The sequence below is a fragment of the Canis aureus genome, chromosome 11 (assembly GCF_053574225.1).
Source record: "Canis aureus isolate CA01 chromosome 11, VMU_Caureus_v.1.0, whole genome shotgun sequence".
Lineage (NCBI taxonomy): Eukaryota > Metazoa > Chordata > Mammalia > Carnivora > Canidae > Canis > Canis aureus.
Window position 1 is genome coordinate 67,233,459 of NC_135621.1, and position 10,471 is coordinate 67,243,929.

The 10,471-nt window shown below is 42.9% G+C and overlaps 1 protein-coding gene across 2 annotated transcripts in view; it reads right to left on the bottom strand.

Moving 5' to 3' along the window:
* The window catches only part of SERTAD2 (SERTA domain containing 2), a 114,081-nt gene extending 105,743 nt beyond the window's left edge, over positions 1-8,338 (bottom strand). Inside the window, exons 1-2 of one of the 2 annotated variants that reach the window (XR_013389791.1) lie at positions 8,110-8,338; positions 7,433-7,507 (exon numbers count right to left, since the gene is read on the bottom strand). The gene's annotated coding sequence lies outside the window, so the exon portion shown is untranslated. The remainder of the gene's footprint in view (positions 1-7,432; positions 7,508-8,109) is intronic. The other variant, XM_077915645.1, reaches the window with a different exon arrangement.
* Between the last annotated feature and the right edge of the window lie 2,133 nt (positions 8,339-10,471).

Below are 10,471 nucleotides of genomic sequence, written 5' to 3' on the forward strand. Positions count from 1 at the left end.
CATATTAATGCTGTCTGTACAGCAAAAACACTTAGATATATTTAGTATCTGGGGTGGAAATGTACACTAAGGAAATGTAAACTAAGGGTTTTATTTGTTTGTTTAAGGAATTACATGGTTTTGACAATCATGGAGACAAAAATTAGGTTTTTCTTTTTAATTTTTATTTATTCATGTGAGAGACAAGAGAGAGAGAGAGAGAGGCAGAGACACAGGCAGAGGGAGAGGCAGTCTCTCTGTGGTTAGCCTGATGAGGAACTTGATCCCAGGACCCTGGGATCATGACCTGAGCCAAAGGCAGACACTCAACCACTCAGCCACTCAGGCGTCCCCCCAAAATTAGTTCTTTACGTACACTAGACAAAGCAAACTTAATATTTTCTTGTTAATTGTGCAATATAGCTGAGATGACCACATTTCCATTGTGCAATTTTCAACGTTACACATTTTTTTCAGGCTCTGTCACAAAGAAAACAAAGCAAAAGGAGAAAACAACTTTTAAAGTGTAAAGAAGGACCACCTGTGTGTGGCTCAGTCAGTTAAGCATCTGCCTTCAGCTCGGGTCATGATCTCGGGGTCCTGGGATCCAGCCTTGCATAGGGCTTCCTGCTCAACGGGGAATCTGCTTGTCCCTCTCCCTCTGCCCTTACCCCCCACTCATGTGGGCCCTCTTTCCCTCTCTCTCTCTTTGAAATAAATAAGTAAATAATCAAATAAATTAAAAAATGTATAAATGTATAAAGAAAACAAAGAAGAAATTTCAAACTGTATCCACTGGTAGGTTACCCAGGGTTCATAAATGAGGCTGATTGCAGGATTTCTGGTGGAAACATCCAGCAACATTATAGGCATTTAACACTTCAGCTCAAACTCAAATGATAATTGTCCATTCAAATGGAGTTTTGTTTCAGGAGTTAGGATTCCTTTTATGCCAAATTGAAGGACATAAAATCCATATGAAGAAATCTTACTTTTTTCCAGACCATTATTACACAATGTTTAGTTATGACTACTGCATATGGTAAATAACAAGCTTTATACACACCAGAATGGATTGGAATGTAATTTCTACAAGGACAGGAATATTTGACTCTTTTCCCCAGTAAGAATAGCTGGTACACAGTAAATGTTCAATAAATATCTGTTGAATGAACTGAATAAATGAATGAATGGAAGTGAGGAAAGGGATACAGGTGTGCCTAAAAAAAAAAAAAGATCAAGTTTTTCTATGAGGCATAGGTTTCACAAAGTACAATTCTGGAAAAATCTCTTCCTTAACACTAAAATACATCTTATCTAATCTTATATTTGTTGAAGTTAAAAAAAAAAGTAGCAATGGACTGTTTATTATCCAAATCAAAAGGAGGAGTAATTTTGTTTAATAAAACTGAAAGGTTTTCTACTATTGATGTCTGAATAATGTCAGATATTTAGGGAAACTATTAAACATTCTCTCCAAATCAATGGATGTGGGTCCTTAGGAAACTTTCTACCCAAAGGATTTTTATGTAAATCTTTTTTGTTTAAAAATACATATTCATTTTCATACCCTTTGATTTTCTGGGTGAAAAGAACCTTAAAATCAAAACAAAAGTTAACCCAAAGGGATACATTTCATTTGAGTTGAAGCCATGGAAGACAATAAAGCTGATGGTTACTTCACCAGGAACCATTAATCATGCAACAATGGTGAACCCTGGAAAACCTCACTGTGGACATGGTCTGACATTCTGTCTGGTTTTAAGGAGTTAATGACAAAACAAAACAAAACAAAGGAGCTGCTCTTTCCGGCTAACGTGATGTTCTCAGGCCAGCCACCCCCAACGTGGTCAGGTGGCAATGGTCACTGCTGAGACAGCTCCAGAGCTTGCCAGCACGCTGGACACGGAGTAAAAGGCGCACCAGAAAGCCTGGATCTTTGAGATGTCTCAAGGTAACATGGATGGGGAAAATGCTGTGGTATTCCCCAATAAGAGAGGCGAACAGAAAAGCAGTAAATAATAAGCATGTCACAGTTTTGCCTTTTTAGCACCTCACATAAGCCAAGACCTGGTTGTAGGTTTACAAAATGGTCCCCTGAAGTTTTGTGTTGGTAAGATGATCCGAGAGTTCATCTGTTGAGATAAGGCCAAGCAAATTTTCTATACAGAAAATTTTGTATGTTGCCACAGTCTCATAAAAGCAGACTGAACTAAATGAAAACCCCTCCTCTATACCTTACACAGAGGCAAAAGAGAGCTAAGGAGAAAACCTGCAGTGATAGAGGGGAAAGAAACCAATGCGAAAAGGAGATGGAGCAAATTAGAAAGATGCTGCATTAAAAGAAAGAAACTCGTGGAAACACCTAGAAAACTGAAAACAATGGTAGTACAAGGGGTAGAGGGCTGTGAAAAACAGATCAAATTTAGATAAAGGATGAACTGTCTTGATCATTTTATTTAATAGCTTAAAAGTAAACATACAGTACTATAGAGTTATATATATCACCACACAAAATTATAAACATCAACATAGACTTTAAATTCAAAAGTGGAGAAGAAATCTGATCATTCCCCAAGTTTCTATCAGTTGGAAACTGAACAGTAAGGACAAAAGGACAATATATTTTTAAAAGTTGCTTTCTGCTTAGCAATCTTGCATTTGAGGATCATTGTTCCCTATACCTAATATTAAATGGAATAAATAATATTTCTCATATGTCCCACTTGTCTTAATAGGTATTACTCTGAGTACACTAGAATTTCATTTCAACTTTAAAAAGTGAGTAATGTCATGAAGCTGTGTCAACGCTTCTCTACTAACCAAGAGAGAGGAAAAGCTAAATTCAAAGAAACTTACATAATGTGCCAACCCTGGGCTTTTTACTTTTAAAGACTAACTTCACTTTTAGAGACAAAGAAAAAAGAAAAAAACTAGTTGCCTAACATACAGCCTTTCCATATGTGTCTTCACTCACCTTCCCAAATAAAAGATTAGCTATAATAAATGAAATCTTCCAATTCACTATACATATTCTGAAATGTGCATATTTCAGTGCATTCAAGGTACAAAATAAATGAGCATAGGGAAAGCTCTTACAGCCAAGTAATCCTTTTAAAATTTAAAAGTAAATAATACGATTAATTTTTCTCTTCGAATATACGTCTAATGGAATCTGATATATCTCAACATTTCTTTCCTACAAAGTATGTGCAGGTTTTACAAGCTTTAACTGAATGAAATGAGTTATCTCCTCGATACACACTTTGTTCTTCAACATCAACATCTGCTCTAACTCAGGATATACCAAAATTCGGTGGCAACATTAAAATCCCATTCAATTAAACCAGAGTTCCTTGTCTTCTTAAAAGGTAGCTTACACATTCTTGTGAACACATCAATAAGAAGTCTCTTCAAACACAAAGTTAAAAGGAAAAATGTCCTTCAGACAAAAGATCTAAAAGGTTACAATTTTTAAATAATGATAAACAAACATCCATTTCTAAATGCTAATGTTTATTTTGTGTTTGCTTGCATTTTGTCCTTCTCCAGTGCTTTTAAAAAGCACTTAGAACCCCTACAAAGTCCTCTCTGAGTGAGGGCAGGGCAATGCCTTCCCTCTTCCCACTGAAAGGGTAAGAACATGGGGAGTAGAAGTGAAGCGCACCCGATCAAGGTCACGTGCCAATCAGTAGCACTGCTCAGTCTAGAACTTCATGGACCTTACTTCTAAGTTGGTCAATAGATAATGTACATATTATTTCCTCTCTTTTCGATCACTAACAGAGTGCACAGTTACTCGTTTTCTCAATGTTAAAAGACAGGGATAGAAATCACAAGTCCTGAAAGTTATTTCTATCCCTCTCCTCTACTTTCCAAGCAATTCTTCATCAGAAACATTGCTTTTTTAAAAGTTGGACCCATCATATACATCTGCAAAATGCTAATAAATACTTTACAAAAATGGTAAAGAGATATGAACGACAGAAACAATGTCATGCTAAAATGTGTCAAGCAAAAAATAAGCAACTTTCCATCAAACAAACCAGACGCTAAGTTTCTAAGTGTAGTTTCTAAGTGTCCATAAGTTAACGTTTTTAAGTTTCATTTGAGATTGGCTGCTTTAAAAGTATATGGATAAAAAAGGGCAAGTTTATTAAATTAATTGTTTTAGCCAATAAAAATGCAATACATTCAGCTAAATTGGGTAACCGATGATTCAGTTAAACAAAGGATTATGTATACCACGGTGTAGTAGATAGGGCACATACTTGAAAAGTTTTAACAATGTTATGAAACACTGTACACTCCTGAGTAGATTAGTATTCAGGTTTCTTTGCTGAGGATCTCCCTTTCATGAAAGTCATTTCTTGCATTTTATAATTTCAGAGGGCACAGTAATTAAACTGCATTTTATTGACAAGTAAAACAGAATGATTCTATAAATGAAGCAGCTGGTAGGCCCCATCAATTTTGCTTATTTAAAAAATATATATATTCCCCAATTGTGTAATGCCTATTAAGTGTGCAGTGAAGTTTAAAGTTTAAGTGTTTTACTTACTAATTACATATACCTCCTTTATGATTCCTATTACACTATTACTACAGCTATTTCAAAAGTTAATTATTTATTAAGAGTGCTCAAGAAAAAGAGTTTTAGTCTTGAGTGGAAAGAGAAATGAAGATTTGGTCCTTAAGGAAATGATGTTTGCTTTATTTTCACAGTGTGAGTATGATAAATTCTCTTTATTATTATTAATTCTGAAGCCAATAACAACATCATATCATCATTTGGGAGACTCAAAATAGAATTTGTATAATTCATATTAATTATAGTAACACCCAACTTAGCGACAGAAAGTTTGGGAGTCAGAAAGTCTCACAATAAAAAATGGACATGTCAGATAACAAAGGAAATTATTCAACATGCACTTTTCAGACTATTTTAAGTTTAATTTTCAAAATGAAAAATATGTTCTTAATAAAATGTAAGTAATACAGTAATTCCCCTTGTTTACTCTCTATTTACAAAAATAATAATTGAGAATGTAAAAGTTCAATTCAGCAATATTAATAGTATTCTCCACAGTTCCACAGTATCACCTAAAATGTCATTCAACTAGTCGTAAACAACTTGAGAATAACAGTATTTAAAACTTATTATTTGGCATTCATTAAGCATCTTTATGTACCCAACACTCTCCTAGGCACGAGAGATTAAATTTTGAATGAAAAACGAGTCTTACCCTCAAGGGGCTTTCTGTTTAGTATAGGAGAAAATTGTAGATAACAGCAAATGTGTGATAGGTACCATTATAATAGAGATCTATACATTCTGTGATGCAAATTTAAATGAAAGAGGGACCGACTCATCTAATAACTAAATATCATGAAGACTCATATAAGCTCCAGCTTAAAAGTATAAATCCAATAAAACATCATGCATATTGATAAGAATTCTGCTTACTTCATTGATGGCAATATATCTTTACCAAAAATGTACTTCTAAAAAATACAGCCATTGGTGTTTCAAAACATACACGAAACACTACAGAGAATTAAGTTCAAAAAGACCTACCAAACACTAGTCAAGATCTTTGCATATTATCAACTCATTCTAAACTCACACTAACCTTATGAAGCAAATGCTACCATTATTCCCACTTTACAGATGAGGAATCTTGAGTTAACTTGACCAAGGTCACAAAGATAACAAGAGGAAATTCTGGGACTTGAACCTAAAGGGTCTGGTTCTAAAGGCCACACTTTGAAGCACTACCCTAGACATCCTCTCGGCAGATGGTGATGGTGATGGGACAGCGAACACCCCATGTTCTGTGACATGCACTCTCTTATTTATCTTTATATCAACCCTTTGAAGAGAAGTCATCCTTTCCAACTGCAGGAGAAAACCAGCACTGGCCAGGTTTGAAACTTGCCCAAGGTCAGACAGCCATTAAGGGTAGGCGGCAAGATTCAAACTCAGGCAGCAGGGCTCCACTATGCTATGAAGGCCTCTCAATGATTCAGTCTCAGACTCATGAAAAAGGCCACAAGAAAAAAAATTTATTAAACAATTCCAAAAGGCTTTGTATAAGTCTTCCTGAAACACTTTGCAAGGTTTGGGGGCTTATGACAAGCATTTCCTTACGATAGCATTTACATTTGAGTCAACATTACTACTTTGGGTTGATCATAAACACATTTCTGCTCTTTAAAAAGAAATCTTTCTGCAGAAACTTGGCAGATTTCAGTACAGGAACAGTCTATTCTTTAAAATTAAATTTAGTAACAACTTATTCTGGTTAGTCTGAAAGAAAAGGAGAGAATGAACTACTAAGAGGCCTTTCCTGTACTTTAATATTTCAAAACATGTTTGGTTTGGCCTAATTTGAATCTTGTGGACAACTAGACCAGAACTTGATTCAAAAAGAGTACTACCATTTTTAAATAGGCTGAATTCTCAAAAGTGACCTCAGAAGCCGATTCAAAGTAACTATTTCTCATAATTTTTACTTTTGTCTCAAATTAAATATGAAAGATGCCTAAGGCAAGATTCTCATAAAGGATATAGGGGCAGCAGGTATGTGTACCTTTGAGTCACCCACAACCAAGAAACCAAATTAAATCCTACAAAATTCTGTAGCATGACATTTCTTAAGAGCAGCGAAGTATACAAAAAATGGATATCAAGAGGAAAAAAAAAATCCATATTTATCCTTAACACATCCCACTGTGCCTAGGGACTGAGAAAAAAAAATTCTGTGCGGTAATGCCTCGCTTGAATAGAAGTGAGATAGAGATGAAGTGTCAAGCTGGATTTCCATCTTACCTTGCTTTCTTCCAACAGGTTCAAAGACTTCATGGTCTTTAATACGGAATGCATATTCTTCCCCCAAAAGGGAACCCATAAAACTATTTTAAAATAAAAATACTAAAGCCGTGCCCCTAGGCAACCTGTCTTCCCTCGCTCTATCCCCACACATTCAAATCAGAAATATCTTTTGCTTTGCCTTTATTAAATAAAAGTTGAACTGTGATTCAGAGTAAAATGCACTCATTAGGGGTTTTACACTTTTTGCAGGTCAGTGAGATCTAGGGGATCCCATCGCTGACTATTTATCGCTCACTAAGCATCCTAAAGACAGAAAGAAAAAAAAAAAAAACAAAACATGCCATTACCGCTCATTTTATAAGCGTGATAATGCCCCGATGGTGGAAGTCTGGCAATACCTAGAAATACAGCAAAGCTGGTGAATAAGGAGTCGAGGGGCGGGGGAAGAGGGAGCGAGGGAGGCAGTCGCCACCTCGAATCCACGCCGGACCAGGAACCTCCAGCCTACAACGTGATCCCTGCCCTCCCCGGAGTGGACAGGCTGCATTTTTCCAGATCCACACCGCCTCCCCCCAACCCCAACCCCAACCCCAACGCCAACCCCAACACGGTACTCACCCTTCTGCGAGGAAGTCTGCAGCGGGTCCAGCTCCGAGACCGGCCGGGGTGGCAGCGAGGGAGGGGACGTCTGGGCTGTGGGCGGGGGGGGGGGGGGGTGTCGGTGCGTCACTCGAGTGCAGGACGGTGAGTTCGAGGGGTGGGAGCGGAGAGGAGCGGGGCAATCAAGTCACCGCCCGAGGAGGAGGAGGAGAGGGAGGGGTGGGGGGTGCAGAGCCCCTTCCCTAAAATAAACCCACCGGCCCCTGCGACCCCCCGGCCCCGGGGAGGGAGAATAAATCGGGGGAGATAATAGACGAATAAATCTCTAAAACGACGAGAGGCGAGGAACAGACTTTAATTTAAAGGGGGCGGGGGGGAGGGCTTGAGCGAGGGCTGGAGGGGAGATGGAAGTGGCTCTGGATCTATCCCATGCCTTTGCAGTCCCCAAGCAGAGGAGGCTGGCACAGGGGAAGTTGCAGCGGCTCCCGAGGAGAGGGAGGAGGAGGACGAGGAGGAGGAGGAGGAGGAGGAGGAGGAGGAGGTTACACCGTAACAAGTACAGACAGACAGCCATGGATCACAGGGGCGCTGCGAGCAGGGGCGGCCGCGGCGGGGCGAGCGGCGGCGGCGGCGGCACCCCCTGCTCGGCTCGCTCAAGACATTTAATTGGATTGATGGGTTGTGCAGTGACTCACAGACTTTACAGAGTCGTACAGCAGTCCCCGCCCAGCTGGACAGGGGAGCTGCGGCGGGGCCGGGCGGGGAAAGGGGGCCGAGGCAGCGCCGGCAGGGGAGGGGGCGAGCCGGAGGGCGAGGCGGTGGGGGGGCGGGCAGCGCAGCGCAGCGACTGGCCAATGGCGAGCCCCGCCGCTCCGACGGGCGTGGGCGTCGGCCAATCACGGCGCGGCTCCATAGGCGGCTGGCTTCGCCCCTGGCCCAATGAGTCTTCTAAGGACACTGCCGCGAGCGGGGCGGGGGAAGCAGGGGTGGGGGGTGGGGAGCGGTGGGTGGACGTTGAGGTGGGGGGTGGAGGGAGAGACGAGGCGCCGGGGACCGGCGGAGTCACTCGGCCCTGCTAGCGCCGGAGTGCGCCGTCCGCCAATCGGGAGGCTGCGCGGGGGTGATGGACGCAGGCGTGCGACCAATGAGGAGGAAGGAGGTGCCGCCCCGAGCCCGAGGGGAAGGAGTGGGCGGGCCAACGCCTTCCCCTCCCGCCCGCCCGCCCGCCGGCCCGGCTCGGGTCAGTCACGCAAATAACAGCGTGAGGGCTGGGGCCGCGCGGGGGAAGGAGGGGAGGGGGGCGGAGGGGAGGGGGAGGGGGCGGCGGAGGGGCCGCGCTGCTGGCGGCGTGACAGCCGCAGGCACTGGCGGAGCTGCGGGCCCCGCACCGGCTGGAGGAGGCGGCGGCGGGGGCTGGCTCGGTGCTCGGCTTGCAGGCGGCCGCTGCTTCCGCTGCTGCTGCTGCCGCGGGCGCCCCTGCGGCCAAACCCCACTCCCCACGGGCGACCGAATTAGCAGTGGATCGGATCCGAACTTTGCCCCGGGTCCCCGCAGTGCCCACACCGAGAGGCAACTCCTCTGACGTCCTGCGGGGCGGGGCTCGGGCATCTGGGGAAGCTGGAAGCCCGGGAGCCGGGGCTTGGCAATGGCTTGAGCCTCCTTTGCTTGCAGGTCTTCTGGGGAGTCGGGGTAGGGTGTGGACAGGTTGAAACAGCTCCCGAACACATGCCATTTCTTTACCGAGCTCCCGGAAAAGGCACTTTGCTAACCTGGCAGGAGCGAAGCCATATGGGCTTTGCTTTTTTTTTTTTTTTTTTTTAAATACGTGTGTGTGCCTCGGCCTCCCTCCCGCTGGTGTGCCCAACCTCCACCTGGCACCCCGAGGGCAGTGCTGGGGAGCGAGCGTCGCTGCTGGGTCTTCTCACTGCTCATTCCCAGCAGCTCTGGCTTTTTCTCCATTTCTTGCCTGCGGTCCAGTGATCATCTTACAGACCTTCACACTCTCCACGCGCTTCTACTTAGAAGTCACTTTAATTACCCATCTGACCAGAGATGCTCACAAAAGCGAAGACGGTGGTAAAAACCCACTTTCTTTCCCACAAGGTGCCTTTCCGCGCGTTACTTGAAACTTAACAATTGCTTCCTCCCAGAAAACCAAGGAAAAGACAAAGTATATACTGCGTGCCTACAAGAAGATTTTCAACTCCGCTTAGAATGCCTGCTGTTCATTTCTCATGGACAAGTCAACTGGAGAGACCTAAGGGTTGACTTGAGGTCTTTTCTTTTTTTCTTTTAAGATTTTTATTTATTTATTTGCAGAGAGAGGGCGAGCAGGGAGAGTGGCAGGCAGAGGGGGAAGCAGGCTCCCCACTGAGCAGAGAGCTTGAGGTGGGGCTCCATCCCAGACTCTGGCATCATGAGCTGCGTGAAAAGCAGTTGCTTAACCAACTGAGACACTCAGGTGCCCCTGATTTAGGGTCTTGAAGTGAGCGAGATAATTTTTTTCGTAATTATGAGATTAAAACCTACAGTGGTCTGAAATTCAGAGGACAGATAATAAGCTTAGCACAACGGCTTACTCTAGCCATATTGAGACTTTCCTAGATTATTGTCATTTTAAAGTACTGATCCTTCCCCTGAGCCCTAACTGTGGGCTGACTCTGACTTTAGCCCTACTCCATGGTATCAACCTTTAGTCTTGAGTCCTGGTGAACGTGTTATCTTAGATACTGTATTAGTAACACAGAAGAAGATTTTGAATCTAGACATACACTAGGATCTTTCAGAAGATCTCCAAATACCCAGGTTTAGCATCCTGTGGCAGAAAATGCCCCCAATAAGGGGAAACCCTTATTGGCATGCTTTTAATCTCTACCATGTGTCATTTTCTAATTCTGTGCCCTCTCAATTCCAGTATTTCTTAAATGGTTGTCGAAGGCCCACCCAGATTCCTAGGCCTGCATTCAGATCTATTGAATCATCATTTCTGCGGGCAGGACCTGGGCATCTGCTTTTGTCACAAATACCCCAGGTGACTTGAATAAATATTAAAATCAG